Source organism: Odontomachus brunneus, unplaced genomic scaffold, assembly GCF_010583005.1.
Source record: "Odontomachus brunneus isolate Ranch 3 - 2012 unplaced genomic scaffold, Obru_v1 Obru_scaffold_099, whole genome shotgun sequence".
In the NCBI taxonomy this organism is placed as follows: Eukaryota; Metazoa; Arthropoda; class Insecta; order Hymenoptera; family Formicidae; genus Odontomachus; species Odontomachus brunneus.
The window spans coordinates 826,054-843,190 of record NW_022639549.1 but is presented as its reverse complement, the minus strand read 5'-3'; the positions used below and the strand labels follow the sequence as shown (position 1 = coordinate 843,190).

Genomic DNA, 17,137 nt, shown 5'->3' with positions numbered 1-17,137 from the left:
TCTCTCTCTCTCTCTCTCTCTCTCTCTCTCTCTCTCTCTCTCTCTCTCTCTCTCTCTCTCTCGCTCTCTCTCTCTCACACACACGCACACACACACACCGGACGCAAATTCGACCGAATGTAACCCCAAAAAGATGTTTTGCTGACCCAGGTGGAATCCTAAATGTTACAGTTACAATTTATCGCTACTTCTTGCATCTGCTACAAAACTGTTTGTTGTACAATAAAAAAACATTTTATATTTTTGTTTGTGTAATTTGTTTACACATTTGTCTTGTGTTAAGTTAACAACTAAAAATTAGAGTAGATAAATTAAGACATGCGAAAAGTGTTCTATTTAATAATATTTTGTACAGTGCAGAATTTTCGGCAGCAGAGAGGAGAGAAAGAGCATTTTAGCAATATCTGCGAGCAAATTGTTAGGTAGGTATGAAGATTATACATTTATTCGTTTGTCGATAATTTTCGCTATAAGTACAAAAAGACTTTCTTTCAACTTTTAGGTTTCGACACACTGAATTATTTGTATCTAACTCAAATTCGAGAATCAAATTCGAATATCGCTTTTATTCAACATTAGAATAATAGGAAAATTGAATTAGACGAGAGTTAAACGAAACGTGGAGCGCATTCATGGTCTCGCTCTCGTCGTCGGCTGCATAAATTTCCGGGCACGAAGAGAAAACTAGAATCTGTTTTGTCAACGCGCGGACGCGCAAATTTTCTCTGCGACTTTTTGAGTTTCGACATACAAGGTAATTTGGATCTACCTGAAAATTGAATTCGAATATCGCCTTCACTCGAATCCCCTCGAGCCTCAAAATTCACTGCGGGGCCATTATGAGGAATGAGGTCCGTCCAAAATAATTCCTCACTTACGTGCACTTTGTAATCATTATTCACACTCTCTCGCGCACGCGAAAACAAGAAAACCGTAATTTCGCCACGAGCAAGACTCGCTAGAGAGCAGTCGCGAGTTAACGAGGCCCTAAATTTCCGTGCCGGAGTCCACCAGTCGGGCGGTGACATAAATTTCGACAACATTCGAACGAGATTAACGTGGTTCGACCGCGCATGATTCAACGACCGGTTGAGATACTGCATTAGCGCGACCGTGTGTGTGCGTGCGTGCGTGCCTGTCCACGTGTGTGCATGTACGTGTTACGTGTATGTGCAACCGCGTATCGCTTTCGAAATCGTCGTGGATAGGATAGGTTTTGAGGTCGCGTCCACAGTTCGTGCGCGCACGGGCGCGCACAATAAGCGAAGTGGACTTAGATTGGGCTAATTAATTAATGCGCACGTCCTGTCCCGTCCCGCCTAATTATCCCGCTTGTCAGCTCGACCACGTCGTTCGTTCGCCACGCTGTTAATGCGTGTCTCTCTCTTTCTCTCTCTCTCACTCTCTCTCTTTCTCCCTCTCTGTCTGTCTCTCTATCTTTCTTTCCTCTCCCGTCCCGTCGACCTGACCTCGCCTGAAACGCTTTGACGCAGTCCGTGTCGGCGCTCAGTGTCGCGCCGTCTTTCTCGCTCTCGTAATTATAATCAGGCTAATTGTGACGTCAGGCAGGAAGCTACACCTAGAAAAATCCGCCTGACGTGCGTACGCGCTCGCGGGCTCTTCTCCGTTGTGCTTCTCCTCCTCAGCGAGAGAGATGAGGATGAGAGCGCGCACATCCTACGATCGTTCCGCGGCGATACCGATCTGACGCAGCACATGCCCGCGGTACAGAGTCAAGTCGCTCTTCAAATATAATCGAACTTTCCGTTTGTACTTATTGTTGGCAACTTGCAGCGCACACACAGCGTAAACGCGTGCGCGGACGTGCCGGCCACGCTCTCGTGCGCACACGGAGTCTTTATTTCGGTGGGAACCGATTAATCGGCGCGACTACGGCGCAAGGTTCATGTGCTAATAATCGTGTTAATTATCATTCGGTCGGTTCGGCCGATCCCGGCGCTTTCACCCGCGGCCGCGCGATTTCTATTTCTATTCGGTCCCCGTTAACATTAATTTCAGTTCTCATACGTAATCCCGCATATTAAGCGCGTTATTGTTCATAGAACTTTGAAATTCCGCGGTGTCGTTATTTGCCAAATCATAGTTGGAACTCTATCCTATCAGAAAAAGTGCGTGTTAACTAAATCTCGAATATATCGAAGTGGGTGAAGCCTCTTTTCCGCGACGTTAATTGGCCGTCTCGACCGTCTCGATTGTCTCGATCCCGTCGCAGTTGAATTCGTGCCTCTTGCAGCTGTCAGCCGCGGTGACAGATCAAGTTGTGTTGTTCGCGTCATATAAATTTGATATTTATTGTAATAGGAAATTACAACTAACATGTATGTTATATGTAACATTGTGTTTGCTGGGAATATAATTTGTAAAAACGATTATTGTAATATAAATTGTAAATAGTATAACATAAAGACTAAAGTAGCGCGCGCTATGTGGTGTTCTAGTAATATCAATTTCAGTTCTTATTGTATTTGTAATTCCGCATACAGAGCATTAATATTCACGAACTTTGATATTCCGCAGTATCTTTATCTGCCAAGTCGCCAAGTGTGATGAAACTGCAGATTGGAAGAGCTGACAATTGCTCTCTTAAAGTGAGTCAGTAAAAATATCTTTGATTGCACCAAAAAAAGGAGTATTTCATTCATCAAAGAGTCACTCATTTTTTCACTAATTTTTTTATAAAAACACTCTCCTTTTCCTTGTATTTTGCATCTCACTAATTTTGATTATTGAAAATGATATTTCATCGTAAAATTTGCAGAGTACGAAAAGAAAACATTGCAATATAAATTATTAATTTTTGTAATCTTGTACCACACAGAAATTATGATTGAAATTATGCAGTGTGAGTCACTTAATATTAGATTCTAAAATATCTCTATTGCTTTTTATAATAGAGAGAAAAATGTATAAGGGATAAATTGTGGTTGAAAGAGAGTTAGTCGACCACAATATTTATCTCTTCCAACCACACAATTTATTTCTTGCACATTCTCCTTTAATGTAAAACACAATACAGAAATATTGTTGAATCTAACGTCAGATAACTCACTCTATACATTTATTTAAAAATGCTTAACTTTTTGTTACTTAAAATCATTGTGGTTACTTGAATGTCTTTTGTATCCCGGGGATAGATTGTCAAATTAATTATTTCAATAATAACTGATACTACAAAATCAGTATAGTCTAACTTCATAAAAGATAAAGTGATATAAAATGTAATCTTCACGTAATTTTTTTACCATATTTTCTCCGCGTATATGAAAATTCGTTACACGCTGTATCAACATTCTGCGTTCATGGTGATGGAATTAACAACTTCCATGCAACTTGCGTACGATGACATTGTCTATATTTGCAAACTACATGAATAATGACAATAGTCGCTATTATTAAGGAGATGCTGAAATCGATGACCAACTCGAAAAATATCAATAATGCAAAGACAATCGTTACTAATACAATCACGTAAATGTGTGTTACTTTGTTTTACTATATTCAGCAGAAAAGCTAACTACACATGTGTAGGAATTCTTTTGCAAACTTTTCGGATATTCTTAATTTTCTGAATTCAGACGGTACAGCAATATTCTTTAGAATAATTTTTCAGCTGTTATTTTCATCACCAATATGATACAAAAATACTTTGCAGGAAAATGTCAGTATTCTGTCAATAAAGTTTTCAACATCCCCTTAATTGGTTCCATTTCTTACTGATTTTACTTTTTGCAGAACTATATTAATAAATGAGCCACCAATTGTACTCGTAAGTAAAGCATTTTCGGGAAGAATACACTGATCGCGCTTTAAAGAGCTAAGTCCAGAGTTTGTTTGCGGTTCTCATCTAAAACGCTCTGATTATCTCTAAATTACACATTCGTGTGTTCTCCCCTGTATGATCTGAGAGTAATTCAATGGAAGTGGAAGTTACAAAGCAGGGACTATCTCGTGCATGAACGCGTGAAATATTTCGTCCAAGCAGCATTTAACGTCCGAGGTCGTCGAATGACATTTATTCGCGCTCGTTATACCTTCGACTGAACGACTGACTGCCTAACGAACATACGAGAGAAGTAATTCGCAACCGGCGCTAAACAATGCTCGCGCGACATTATCCCACTCGCTGCCGCCGATCGCGAAACCGCTCGGCGAGCGACGGTCCCCGTCGAGGACGGAGAACGTTCGCATTTGCCGCCACGTCGTTTAGTAACGCGGACAATTAGCGTTACCGCGGAGCGGATCGCCGGGCTCGAAGATGCACGTCTCTTCGCAAACAGCCTCGAATCTCGCGGCTCATTAATCTCGAAGAATCCACGCGTACACGCTGCTACTCGCTCCCTCGTCGCTTGACGGAAGCGGACCGCGGTAAAAGAATCGCCTCTCTTTCTCTCTTTCTCTTTCTTTCTCTCTTTCTCTCGCTCTTTAGCCTCCGATAGACTCGAATTTGAATTGGCGATCGCGCCAATGATGGGAAAAAAGCAGCGATGCGTGTCTGGTCGCTGGTTGGCGATAGTCCTGTGCGTGTCTACGCGCGTAACAGCCTCTATACAGGGTGTCGCTTTTAACGTTTGTTTGTATCTTCCGTTGCAAGCATAAGAGAAAACACGTATGATATAGAAAACTAGCAGTATATATAGCATTTATGAAATGAAATGATAGCGAGTTACTGCAAAATGTCAATCTATTAGCGGGTCAAAATCCTATAGTAATTTTTATTATAAAATTCTTTTTGTGTAGAAGTCGGCGCGAAAACCTGACTAATTGAATCAATAATCATGTATTTTTTATCATTTATCTTCTTACAGTTAAATAGTTAATTACCTACCTAATTTGTTACTTCTTAGAATTCGAACTTAGAATATTAGGATAATATTGCAGGAATATAAAACATGTATGATACAGAAAACTAACTATTGATTAACAATCAATCGTTATTAAATGACACATGAGAATCCAGCCGACATGTGCGAGTACTTGGTCGATCAGAGCCGAGATACTCCTCGGGAAATTTTGGACGTTTGATCACGTAAATGCACGGATTGCCTTAGTCTAATGCGTACATTTTATACAACTCCCACAATCAAATTTTCCTAATAATTTCCCCTACACACAGAGAAAAAATATTCAAGAAATAAAAAATATTTATTCGCGCGATAGATATTAATAACATATTTACTTAACTATAACAAAATACCTCTTTCAAATAAGAAAATATTCTTTTGGATAATTTATTAACATCTTAAGAACATTTTCTTTAAACCTTAGCTTTTCATGAAAACAATTGTTTATTCTAACAATTGTTTAAATGAAAGAATTTAGATTTATGGAAATACGTTAGCACTTATCGGATAAATGTGTTGTTTTCTTAGATATTTTTTCTCTACATTTCTCTCACTCTAAGCGGAATAGTGCTAATTAATATTAGTGCCGCGAAAAGGATTAGTGAACCGCGAGAGAAGTGAAGGTAGAGTCGATACAACATAGAAACTGTACGCTTATACCGGTTGTTCATGCTTGATATTTGGAGCACCGTTTGTCTTTTCATCAGTGATCCGCGATAACGGAAGGTGCACTCGCGGACACACCCCGTAAATTTCTCCGCTATCGAGCCGATAACGCGAATGCGAAGCGGGAGTTAGTATATCTATCGAGTCACTATACACAGGTGGAGTGCGCGCGAGGAGAATCCCGCGTACGTTTAACGTTTATTACACTAAATTAAAGCGGGATGAGATAGTGGCGATGCGAAACAGTGATATGTTATTTTAATTTAATATTGCACTCGCCAGATAAAATGCCACGCCCACGAGTTCGCCGCTCGCTAAGTAGCCGATGCGCGTGTGTGTCTGCAGTGCGTGCATACACGCGTGCACTGTACGCGCCTAGATTCGATATGGGAGTACATATCGACTGTATCGCGCGCACACGAGGCGGAGAGCGCGACGCAGTACTTCGTGCCGCACCATGGCGCGTCTTCGGACTCGCGAGGAGGCGCCTGGAATTCGAATGAATAAGCATGGGTCGTCGAATCGAGGGAGGAATAGAAAAAGGACGAACGTGGCGAAGATGAATTATGGAGGAATGCGGCGAAAAATGTTCCGCGCTTCAATTCGTTCGCACGTTTTCCCACGGTCTGTTGTCGACGGCCCGGCGGCGACTTCCGTCGTCGTGGCTTTGTAACGATCGGCGTGCAATTTCGAGAGAAAAAGGCAGAAAAAAAATGCAAGGAGGAAGGAACGATTGCTCGCTCGACCGCAACTTCGGTACTTCGCGTTACGCTGAATCTCATAGACACTTATCGCCATGTGAATTGAGGAGAGAGGAAGGTTATTCAGCGGAGAAGATCGCGGGAGAGGATACGAGTGAAGATCTCAGGAAGTATCGACGCGCGGGAAATGCGAGTCGCTGAGTTGGGTCATAGTTTCGGCCAGGCGAAACTGATAAGCGATTACGCAAAGCTCAAGTGCGCAAAAACTTAAAGAGGAAAAGATAAATCGTCTTCAGAAACTTCAGAAGCCCAAAAAGTACGAAATAGTTTGAAAGCAATATTCTCATCTACAATCGTACTCTAACAATATTCTAACAATATTACAGATGAATATTCTAACAATATTACAGAGATGTTATACTTCTTTTTCATATAAATTCTTTTAGACTTCATTATACGGGAAAAAAGTTTCCTCGGACTAACCAAGTTTCTGGTGAAATATAAACGAATCAGAAAACTTAGATTTCATTCTGAATTCAAGACTCAGAAATTTCGGTTGAAGTTACTAGAATTCTGTTTATTTTAACAAGATTTTTAGTTAACTTGAACAGAATTCTGGCACCTTCAACCAGAATTTTTTGGCTCGTTCATATTTCACCAAAAAAATTGGTTAATACAACCAATTTTTTTCTTCTATGTAATAGATCAAAAATAGATTAAGGTCTATCTTGCTAAAGAACATAATAAATTTTGCACATAAAACATAAGAAAATCATAGAAAATATTTAGTACTAGAAAGTAAATAGTACATTTTAATTTCTTAAATATAAGTAGCATTTATGAAATAAAAAGATAGCGAATTACTGCAAAATGTCTATCTATTACCTCCCCCCCCCTCCCGCGAGTAAAAATCCTATAGCAATTTTTATTATAAAATTTTTTATGTAGGAGTCTGCGCGAAAACCTGACTAATTAAATCAATAATCTTGTATTTTTTATCATTTATCTTCGTACGGTTAAATAGTTAATATCTAATTTGTCACTTCTCAGAATTAGAACTTAGAATATTAGGATAATATTGCAGGAATATAAAAATATTGATTCAGAATTAATAAAATATATATGTACATATATACATATAATAATATACAATAATATATAATAATAATAAACATTTCAATACTTTTTAAGGTATTTAACAGGTTTTTAAAAAAGTTCATTAAAAAATAATAATTCATTAAAAAATAATAATTTTTTTTTATTACTTATTAAGACTTTTTAAAAATAATTTCTCTTTAGTAGGTGAAAAATAAAAATTTCGTCTTACATGACTAGAGGTTTTCAAATTTTCAAGAGAGTAATGAAATTATGCAATTTCTCCTGGAGTCACCTGGACGAATCTAGATGATACTAATCTAAGAACCATGTAGATAACATACTAAACAAGCTACAAAAAGTTCCATCTCGATATCTCTGATGGTTCTCGAGTTATGCAAACTTCGAGTTGTGTAACGAGCTTTGTAAGAAAGAAAAAGATAGAATACTACAAGAAGAATTTTATAATAAAAATCACACACATACACACACAGCATTTACAACAGAATTTTATAACTGAGGAATAAATCGACATTTTGCAGTAATAGATTATCCTTTCATTTCACACGTGCTATTTCAGAAACTAAAATGCGCTATTAAAACATTCGCTATATTTCTATTTGCTGTCCTTTAACAAGATGGACAATCTATTCCCATATCACTAGAAACACAATAAGATCGAAAAGAGTTCGTATATGAAAAAGAAAGAAAACTATAATATCCTCTTCCCGTGCTGAAAAATGTAAGAGACGAAACTCAGAGAGAATACCAGACATTCTGAAAACATTTTCACCGACATGGACGGGCTTAAAAGGGAATACTTCTTGACAGGAAGCTGGCAATTGGCCGATACACGTTAGCGACTGCGATAAATTATATTCGCCGTTAAAGAGCACTAGAAATACAACGAACATCACGCGAATAGTCGACGCGGCGCGAGAGACACAGTGAGATAATCACATGGATCGGGAGAGTGTGTATTTTGATGGGAATGCGACAGTACGATTAATGCGACAGGTGACTAGTCCTGGCGGCGTAGTTTCTAACGTACATTATTATTGGGCCAGTTCGGCAAGACGATCGATCGGCATCCGAGGAAACCTCGACCACAATTAGCGTCCTAATAACCTGTCGTTGCGTAACGTAATTAGCACGTGTGAGCGCGCAGTTGACTACTCGACCGACACGTTAATCAAAAGTGGCTTTCGACTCTCCCGATGCGACGTGTATAATTTTCGACAACAGTCGCGCTTCGTTCTTCTCCGTCCGCTTGCTTTTTTTCTCTCCCTCCTCCTCTCCTATCCCGCATCAGCCGCCCTCCATGCCGCACACACTTGTAAATATCGTAGTAGCGAAAGAGAGAGAGAGAGATCGCGGCGAAAATGGCATGCGGCAGAATTGTCGATCAGCCTGTCTCGACGCCTCGACAAAAATAAAGAATTATCATAGATTATCCATGGGATTAAGCGCCAGGTGATTGTGGTGCGACGGTAATGGAGCGATGTTCGATTATCAGCTGAAAAGTGGAATAGCAAAGTACCGTTCGCTCGAGTTCAACATCGAGTGCAACAACGGTCGAGATGTGTATCATTACGCGACGCGAGATGTGCGCGCGCGGCTTCGCAGGATGTGTAGTCCGGCGGTTCGATCAATCGCGAAATGCTCCTACCGTCTCGGCTACCCGAGTAGAAATGTAAGCCGATCTAAGTCAGAGGCTAGTAGCTGATTAGTACAGGCTACATTAAATTTTCTAGCTTGTTACATTGGCTGATTATTCATTTCAATGTGCAATCAGTGTTGCGATCTATATAGTCGTTGTTTAATCATTATATATTAGATATAATGGAGTAAATGGCGTTATCTATTCCAAGATATATAATCCAGCTACTCCGCGACATTAGCATTTTAAAATGAAGTAGCATAAACCAAAACTGAGATTACAAGATCTCTACAAGATTATTTCACAAAAATCTTGAGAAAGCGGAAGTTAGCGCTACATTACTGACCGGCGACTAGGTTGAATTTATATAACTGTAATCTCTTTAATAATAATCAGTTAATTTATTTATTTAATCACTGGGGTCGGTAAAATAGAAACAAATGTTTGATATTTGTAACTGTAATCGCATAGAGAAATAATTACTATAAATTATTGTCAAGGAAACCATCTCTCTCTTTTATTGAATTGTACTATGACAGTGATGATTACCTTATGTGCATGTTGTGCCACCCTACTATTTTATCATTTTACTGCAAAAAATATGGTTAAGATCGAAAATAATTATAATTTTAATTAGAGCAACCACATCTTTGTCTCTCAGTATATAATAGTCATATTAACAGTTATCACTTGAAACTCCTCTCAAGTGAAATACTCAGATTTGAGCTTAAAGTTAGATGAAACTTTTCCAGTAGAGTCACGGTACAAACATAATGTCACATATGTCATGATTCAATCGGAAAACTCAGATTCAGCTTTGAATTCATGACTGAGTACCTCACGTTAGACAAGAGTTTAGTTGTTTCAAATAACAACTATTAATACGAGTCTAGGAAAAGCAAGTGTAACGTTTCTGATTACCCGCATAGAAATTTCTCAGAATTTTTTCAGGTGCAGATTAAATTCTAGTCAGAATGTCCAACTTTATCCCAAAATGGATTATTCAAGTATAGTAGTTGGGAGAATCATATTCTTGCTGCAAAATAGATTATCTCATTGCGATATCAATTCCATTCTTCTCTTAAACATGAATTCTCTGTGTAGAATCGAAACAGAAATATTAAGAAAACTCGAAGTTTTTGTTTTCTGCATCAGTTTGATTAATGCGATAATACAAATGTTTTCTCTGGCTTATATTATTTCATGTTAAAACATAAAATAATATAATAAAATAATACATATATGTAAAGGTATTTTAAGATAAAAAAATATATGTAATATACGTATGTACATATTACATATATTTTTATCTTATATATATATATATATATATATATTCATTTATTTTATGTAAATTTCTCGAGCAAAATATTTGAAATATTTTGAGTGTTTACTTTTTACAAGTGTATGTGTATACTTGTGACGAGTAAATAGTGAAAGTTTTATATATTTTGTTTAATTTTAGTTTAAAATGTGAACCAGAAAAGTCTTTGGGAAAACGTTGGAAATGACCAAATAAAATCTGTCTGGATTTTCCACTTAGATTCGCATGTTTAAAACATTACACTTCTAATCAGAATTTGCATAAATTTCCCATCTAGGATCTATGATTATTGTGAGCAATCAGGCTGGCAATCAGGCCCAATTAAATTCTAAAGTATTCTCTATATAGGTAACGACTTCAGTCGCAAATTTATTACCTATAGCTATACAACCCAAGGTGTATCTTCTCTACTCGGATAAGTCGTGTCGCGAAAAATTTTCCACCCCACACTCTAAATTCGTCCGCGATTCTCAAAATCTTCACAACGTCATTCTCGCGCGATTCTCGTGGAAAGCCGCGCGCGTCGTGACATTCTGGTCACCTTGTATTAACTTTCGACGGTTAAATCATCATCGCAGGCTCAGCGAGTTTACGGCCTGCGAAGCGCGAGCTCCTCATCTAGTGTTACTATTCGAGAGAGGCGACTTCCGGCCCGTCCGGGCCATACGTCCCTAGTAACAAAACCAAACCGTAGGCTGCCCTATGCAAGCGGGGGCCCTGCGATGTTCAACAAATCAAAGAATCTACACAGCCCTTTCAGTTCGACGGCTGACGGAGAGGGGTCGCCGAAGATTCGGTTATTATGGTCGAAGAGAGGGTCGATGCGATTGGGCACGGCATCGCGTCCCTATCGCGGAACAGGTAGAATCCAACGACGCTGTCCCAGATTTCCCTTTTCACCCTTTCGGGCCGCGCATTGGCATAAATCGGCGGACAAACGAAGGTGCGGGGCGACCTTTTAAAGACCGCAACGTACTTTAATTGTATCAGCGGGGTGAAAAGGTAGAGCGCGGAGATGAGAGCCTGAGGGGGCAGACCTGGAGGGAGAGAGGAGGAGGAGGAGGAAAAAAAGGGCTTGCCGTGTATCGCGTATTTGAAGGTATTTGGATCACGCCGGAGGGAGGTTACGAGCTCTGTTTCTATTATTGTCTCAAAAGGGGTCCCCTATTTCTCTCTCCCTTCTTCTTCTTCTTCTTGCTCACCTGAAGACCCCCTTATCTTCCCTCTAATTCAGCATCGCGCGTGAGGAACCGATCCGCGCGTGCATTCACTCGGAGGGCCCCCACCGCGTTGAACGCAACGAGTGACACTGTTCGCTCCCGCGGGATATATCTGTCTCGGGCCCCGAGCAACAATGCCCGGAATTAAGGGCCGCCCGTGCGCGCCCGGGTGTGGGAATCTCTCGGGTGAAACACTGAGAGATGGTGTGCACCGCTGACTCGCGCAGGTACGCATGCTAATACCCCATGCGAGGGTTTCCACGCTCTCGTTATTTCGAGCGACGACCTGGACCGAGGAGAAGAAAACGCGATTCGAGAAGGAGGGGTGAGAAGGCTCGAATTCGAAGAGACTGTCTTCCCATGGTCCGCGATATCGATGGTTCCGCTTCGACGGTTGGCACTCGCAGGCTGATCTTCGATTATGAATTTCCCGGCTTCCGGGCTCGATACGGGCCCCCGCCGAGCCCATGTGTTATTATGCTTTTTTTTGCTTCCCCCTCTCTTTCTCTCTCTTTCCCTTTCTGTCTCTCTAAACAGAAGACAGGTATTCTCGCTACGAAAGGGGTGACAAGTGTACGGGTTTCTCCGCGATCGACGCGAAAAGGTAAGACCTGTAACGGGCGCGGGTACCCTCGTAGTGGGAAATTTGAATTTGAATTCCGATCGCGGTCGGTCGCGTGCGGTCACGGATCCGGGAATTTGCATATGGCCAACACGTGAAAGGGGGATGACGAAGTGGAGCGCCCTTTGTGAACGGCGACATGCCTCGGCGCGCTGAATCTCGAGGACTAGATCGCCGATGGAGAAGCTTTGTTCCCGAGCGCGACGGTTACTCCGATCACGCGGGGATGTGACTTCTGAGCTCGCCTTGCACTCGCTGTGCTCGATCGGTTGCGCGACTCGCACGTTTCTCGAGAAAGCCGCCACTTATTTCTCCACTTCATGGAATAAATAAGAATCAAAGCAAACGTTCAAATGCAGACAGACTTTTCTTTAGCAAGATCTCAATCTAATCGATCGATTAGTTACTAGAGCCACGTGTTGCAGCGCAACGTCCAGTGAACTCATTCAAAGTGAATTAATGTTTCTGATCGAATTAGTAAAAAAAAGTATTTCACCGTTAGTTAATAGATAGAGCTTTCCCTGATTTTCAACGGGAACACTTTATCGCTTCGTCTTATGTGGAGAATATATTATAATAACAACATTTTGCAATCTTGTACTAAATTATGTACAAAATTATTATGTATCTATTTAAAAATGCATATTTAAATTTTTATTACAAAATGATTAATTTAATTATTGCAATCAATTTAATTATTAATAATATGAGCATTAGTTATCTGAATGTTTCTTTATATCGTATATCGTCAAAGTTATTATTTTTGTAGTAATTTAATTTATTAGTTATTATAATGTGTGTCAGAGGGTGCAATGTACAAAAATATTGTAACATAAAGTACACTTTTGACATAATTTTTACTATAATACTCCTCTCTGATTCACCTCATTGATTTTGGAAAGATTTCATTGCAAAGTCTATATAATACACAAAATCGTAACACACTGTAGCACACCCAACTTTTTGCGTTCATGATAGAATTAACAATTTCTATATTTGCATACTTATTGTAAATATATCAATAATGAAAACAGTCGTCACTATTAAATAATTCTTTTCGCAAAACTTTAATTATTGCAATATTAGTTGAATCACCAATTATGAGCATACACTGAAAAAAAATGTTTAGTTAATATTTGTAACTATAATCATACAGAGAAGTAATTACTATAGTAACTATATTATAATAACTATATTAATAACTATATTATAGTAAAAAAACTATTTTTTAATTAAATTCTAGTGTAAAATTCTAGTGATAATAACCTTATATGTCACTGTATTACTGTTTTACTACAAAAAATATATCTGAGACCAAAAATAATTATGACTTTCATTAGATCAACCATTTTTTTCTCTATTTTGGTGAAAAATATACTGATTGTACTTTCGAGAGCGTAATACACACGTGTAAATTCAAGCAAATTCTCCTTATTATTAAGATCTTAACGCAATTAGTCGTTTAGTCACATGCGTGTCTAAAACCAACGTGCTGTCCACTGAACTTTCAGCAACAAAGGATGTCCTCTGACAAAAAATACGAATCAATGCGGGATATCTGGGTCATCCTATGTACCATTTGGCCAATTCGACGTATTTTTGAGCATGTTGCGCAAAACGTCTCTCCCGATCATCTCTCTCGCCTCTAATATGAGCTGGCTTGCACACATTCACCACGCGCCGTAAATAAATCATTCGCCCAAACACCGTTCGACAAAGGCGTCGTCACATCCGGCTCGTATGCTCTCGCTCTCGAAATTTGAATATTTTTTCCCCGTCCACGCGAGCCGCGCGCTCCTTCCATCTCGTAGCGATTCCCGATGCGCAGACACGTGTCCGACGATACGTCGATTCTAATTCTAATCTCCGCTCGCGCGCGACGGATTTGAATATTTTTTTCCTCTCGCCGTCGCGCCGTCGATGCCGATCCTGCGACGTGGTCCTGCCTGTCCGACGCGCTCGCACACGTCCAGGATACAACCGAGGACACGCGACCGCATTTGAATCACATTCGGATTCCGCCACGAGCCTACCGGCGATTTGCATCGTTTCTGATTTCCACTGTTAGAATCCGGAGTGCTACTTTGCATGATTTGCTCGCTTCTTAGAGGCACGAGTCTTTCTATTTAGCGGCCTCGAGTCCGACTCGGGATGCACGAGCGATGTTGCATAAGTATCAGCATCCCCGAGTGTAAAAAGATAAAGAGAGTGAAAGAGAGAGAGAGAGAGAGAGAGAGAGAGAGAGAGAGAAGGAAAGAGAGGAGAGGAGATAAACGACAGAAGTCCGCATAATATATATGTAGCATTGGAAAAATTGTTGAAAAATGAAATTATTGGAGTACAAGGAACATCACGTAGAAACAAGACACGTATTTGGAACAGCGGCTAAATCGGTCGTACTCTCCTAAATCTCTTGGAGCGGAGTCTCGTTCAAGACGAGTGAAAAGTGGCAGTATTTTTCCTTGAAGCGACAGCGAAAATACTGCCACACGAAGAGAAATTAAAAAATTATTATAGAATGTTGTAACCGTGTCGTGTAACCGTGCCGTGTAACCGTGCCGTGTAACCGTGCCGTATAACCGAAATATCGGCATTCTTAATTTATTACTCCTCTGTTTCACATAAGGCATATTTGTATCTTAGTAACTGTGAAATGTATTATTAAAAAATTTACTACGTTCCCTAAAAAAATTTGGGCAGTTTCTGTACTATTAAAAAAACATGATAAAATTGAAATGAATTTATATGATAAAAAGCTATAATATTCTTTTCACTTGAAATCACAAAAGTGAATATTTCATTCAAGTGAATATTTCATTGAAATAAATTCTGATTTTTTATGAGCGAATTTCAATTATAATATATAATTGTAACTAATAATCAAACGTATAAAGAAATAATTCAATATATCAAAACATTTTTTCTCAGTGAAAAAATATAGAGAATATTGAAACCAGGAGAGAGAGAAAAAAAGAGAGACTGCTTTTTATATCTTTTTTATCTATATTTAAATACGCCCTAAATCGGATGTTTTTTTTTAATTGATATACTTGCATTATTAATGCACTAGTTTGCATATCTTCTCACGCCGCACGCTACAATCTAAACGGTCGCACGAATGAAAACGAAACCGCGGGGTGCGCGCAAGCCGCGGTCAACACATCCACTGACACACGATAAAACCGTTAATTACCTGTCTCACTGCGGAACGAGCTAGAGCGCATCGTCGCGGGGGTCTCTCTCGATATCGTCGTAAAAGGCCCCGCGATTCAAATCCGCTCGGGCTATCATCGTGAGAGCAAGGAAGGTCGTAAACGGCGCGTTCGGCGCGGCCCTTCTCGCGCGATTTTAATCGCGCCCGTCGACGTGCCACGGGGAATTCATTTCCGCGCAAATGGGAAAGGCAGAAAAAAAAAGAAACGGAAAGAGGAGGCAGAAAAAAAAGAAACGGAGAACGAAGGTTTGCAGCTCGCTAAAAAAATTTACCGCGACCAACGGGCCAAGTTTAGGACGGCCCTTGCGAACCGAATGTCTCGAGTTTTGCGGACTGTTTTCTCTCTCTCTCTCTCTCTCTCTCTCTTTCTCTCTCTCTCTCTGGGTCCTCTCCTACTTCCCCCTTCTTTCTCTCAGTCTTTCTCTCCTTCTCGTAGGCAGTGTGCGCTTCCGCAGGGACTCATCGATAGCGATAACTGTCGATCGATCGCGCGATTTCGCGGCACCTTCGGCCCCCGCACGATTATCGGGCCTGCCCCTCACAGTTAACTCGTTCCCTCGCCGAATATCTCGGCCCCGTAGCGATTTTTATCGCGCTAACGAAGTTCCCGGGCCGTTTTACAACCGGCGCGGAAGATCGCCGCATGACGATAGTAATAATTGTCGCGCGTACGGCCGATCGATCGGCCATTTGGCTTTCGCGCCGAGGTCGCCTTGCCCGTGGGCCGTCCGCCGCCGTCCGGGGCCCACTTTAACGGCCGCGCGGTCTGCTCGGACGCCGTCTCTGACGAGTATGGAAAGCCGTGGGTGACAATGATAATAATTGTACGACTGTACCTGCATCCGAATGGAGTCGCCGAACGACATCGAGGCGGTCCGCCGGTTACGTTCGCCGATTTTTGCGACGTTACGGGCCCCATCCGCGCGAGATTCGTGGGTGACAATAACGATTTTAGCTTTACAGCGGGCGTGTCGGGCCGCGTGTCGTTCGCCTGAGCACGTTGTACTTTATACACAATACGGCAGTTGCGCAGAAACGAGAATATATAGTGGTGACGCGGCCTTTCCGCTCCGAAGGAAACGAGACGAACCTCCGTCTGCACGAGACGCAACGGTGGGCGCACAAGTCCTGGATGAATTTTCGCGCGCTGGGTCGCTTCGCCATTGCGGACGAATGACCCAGATTTTGAATTTATCGCGCTTAATATTCCTAAGGTACAGTCGAGTACTTTCAGCGCAATCAACACGGTTAATAGTCTGTAAAATATTTGAGATACTATTTACGTCATTGAAATGCCATACACGCAAAAATATCGTCCCACTGTTAGCGACCATTTATTTCACTTGCCTTCTTTTAAGTAATAGTTATCTTCTATAAAGAGTATTTTCTTGATAATGGTCTTAAAATATACCCATCGCAAATTTAAGAAAAGCTTATTATATTATATGCTCAAAAAAAGCATATTTTTTCTCTTCACATAAATATTATAAAATATTATAAAATTTTATCAAAGAAAGAAAGGGTTGATTTCGACGGTCGGTTTGAAGGGAGAGCGGGGTTCGCGGTTGTCAATTCTAATAATATTTTCCTAACGCAATTTTTCGATGTCTTGCATACACAATCTCGCATAATCGAGAGACGCGTTACGCGACCCCGTGCCGTCGTATAATAGATTGTTATGGTTTCATCTGCCCGAAAAGTAGGCTTCCGCCAGAAGGATGAAAGAGAGAGAGAGAGAGAGAGAGAGAGAGAGAGAGAGAGAGAGAGAGAGAG

At 40.6% G+C, this 17,137-nt stretch overlaps 1 protein-coding gene across 8 annotated transcripts in view; it reads right to left on the bottom strand.

The window, feature by feature from the left end:
- LOC116848725 (zinc finger homeobox protein 3) overlaps positions 1–17,137 on the bottom strand; it is a 680,554-nt gene that overhangs the window by 356,901 nt on the left and 306,516 nt on the right. The window lies entirely within an intron of this gene.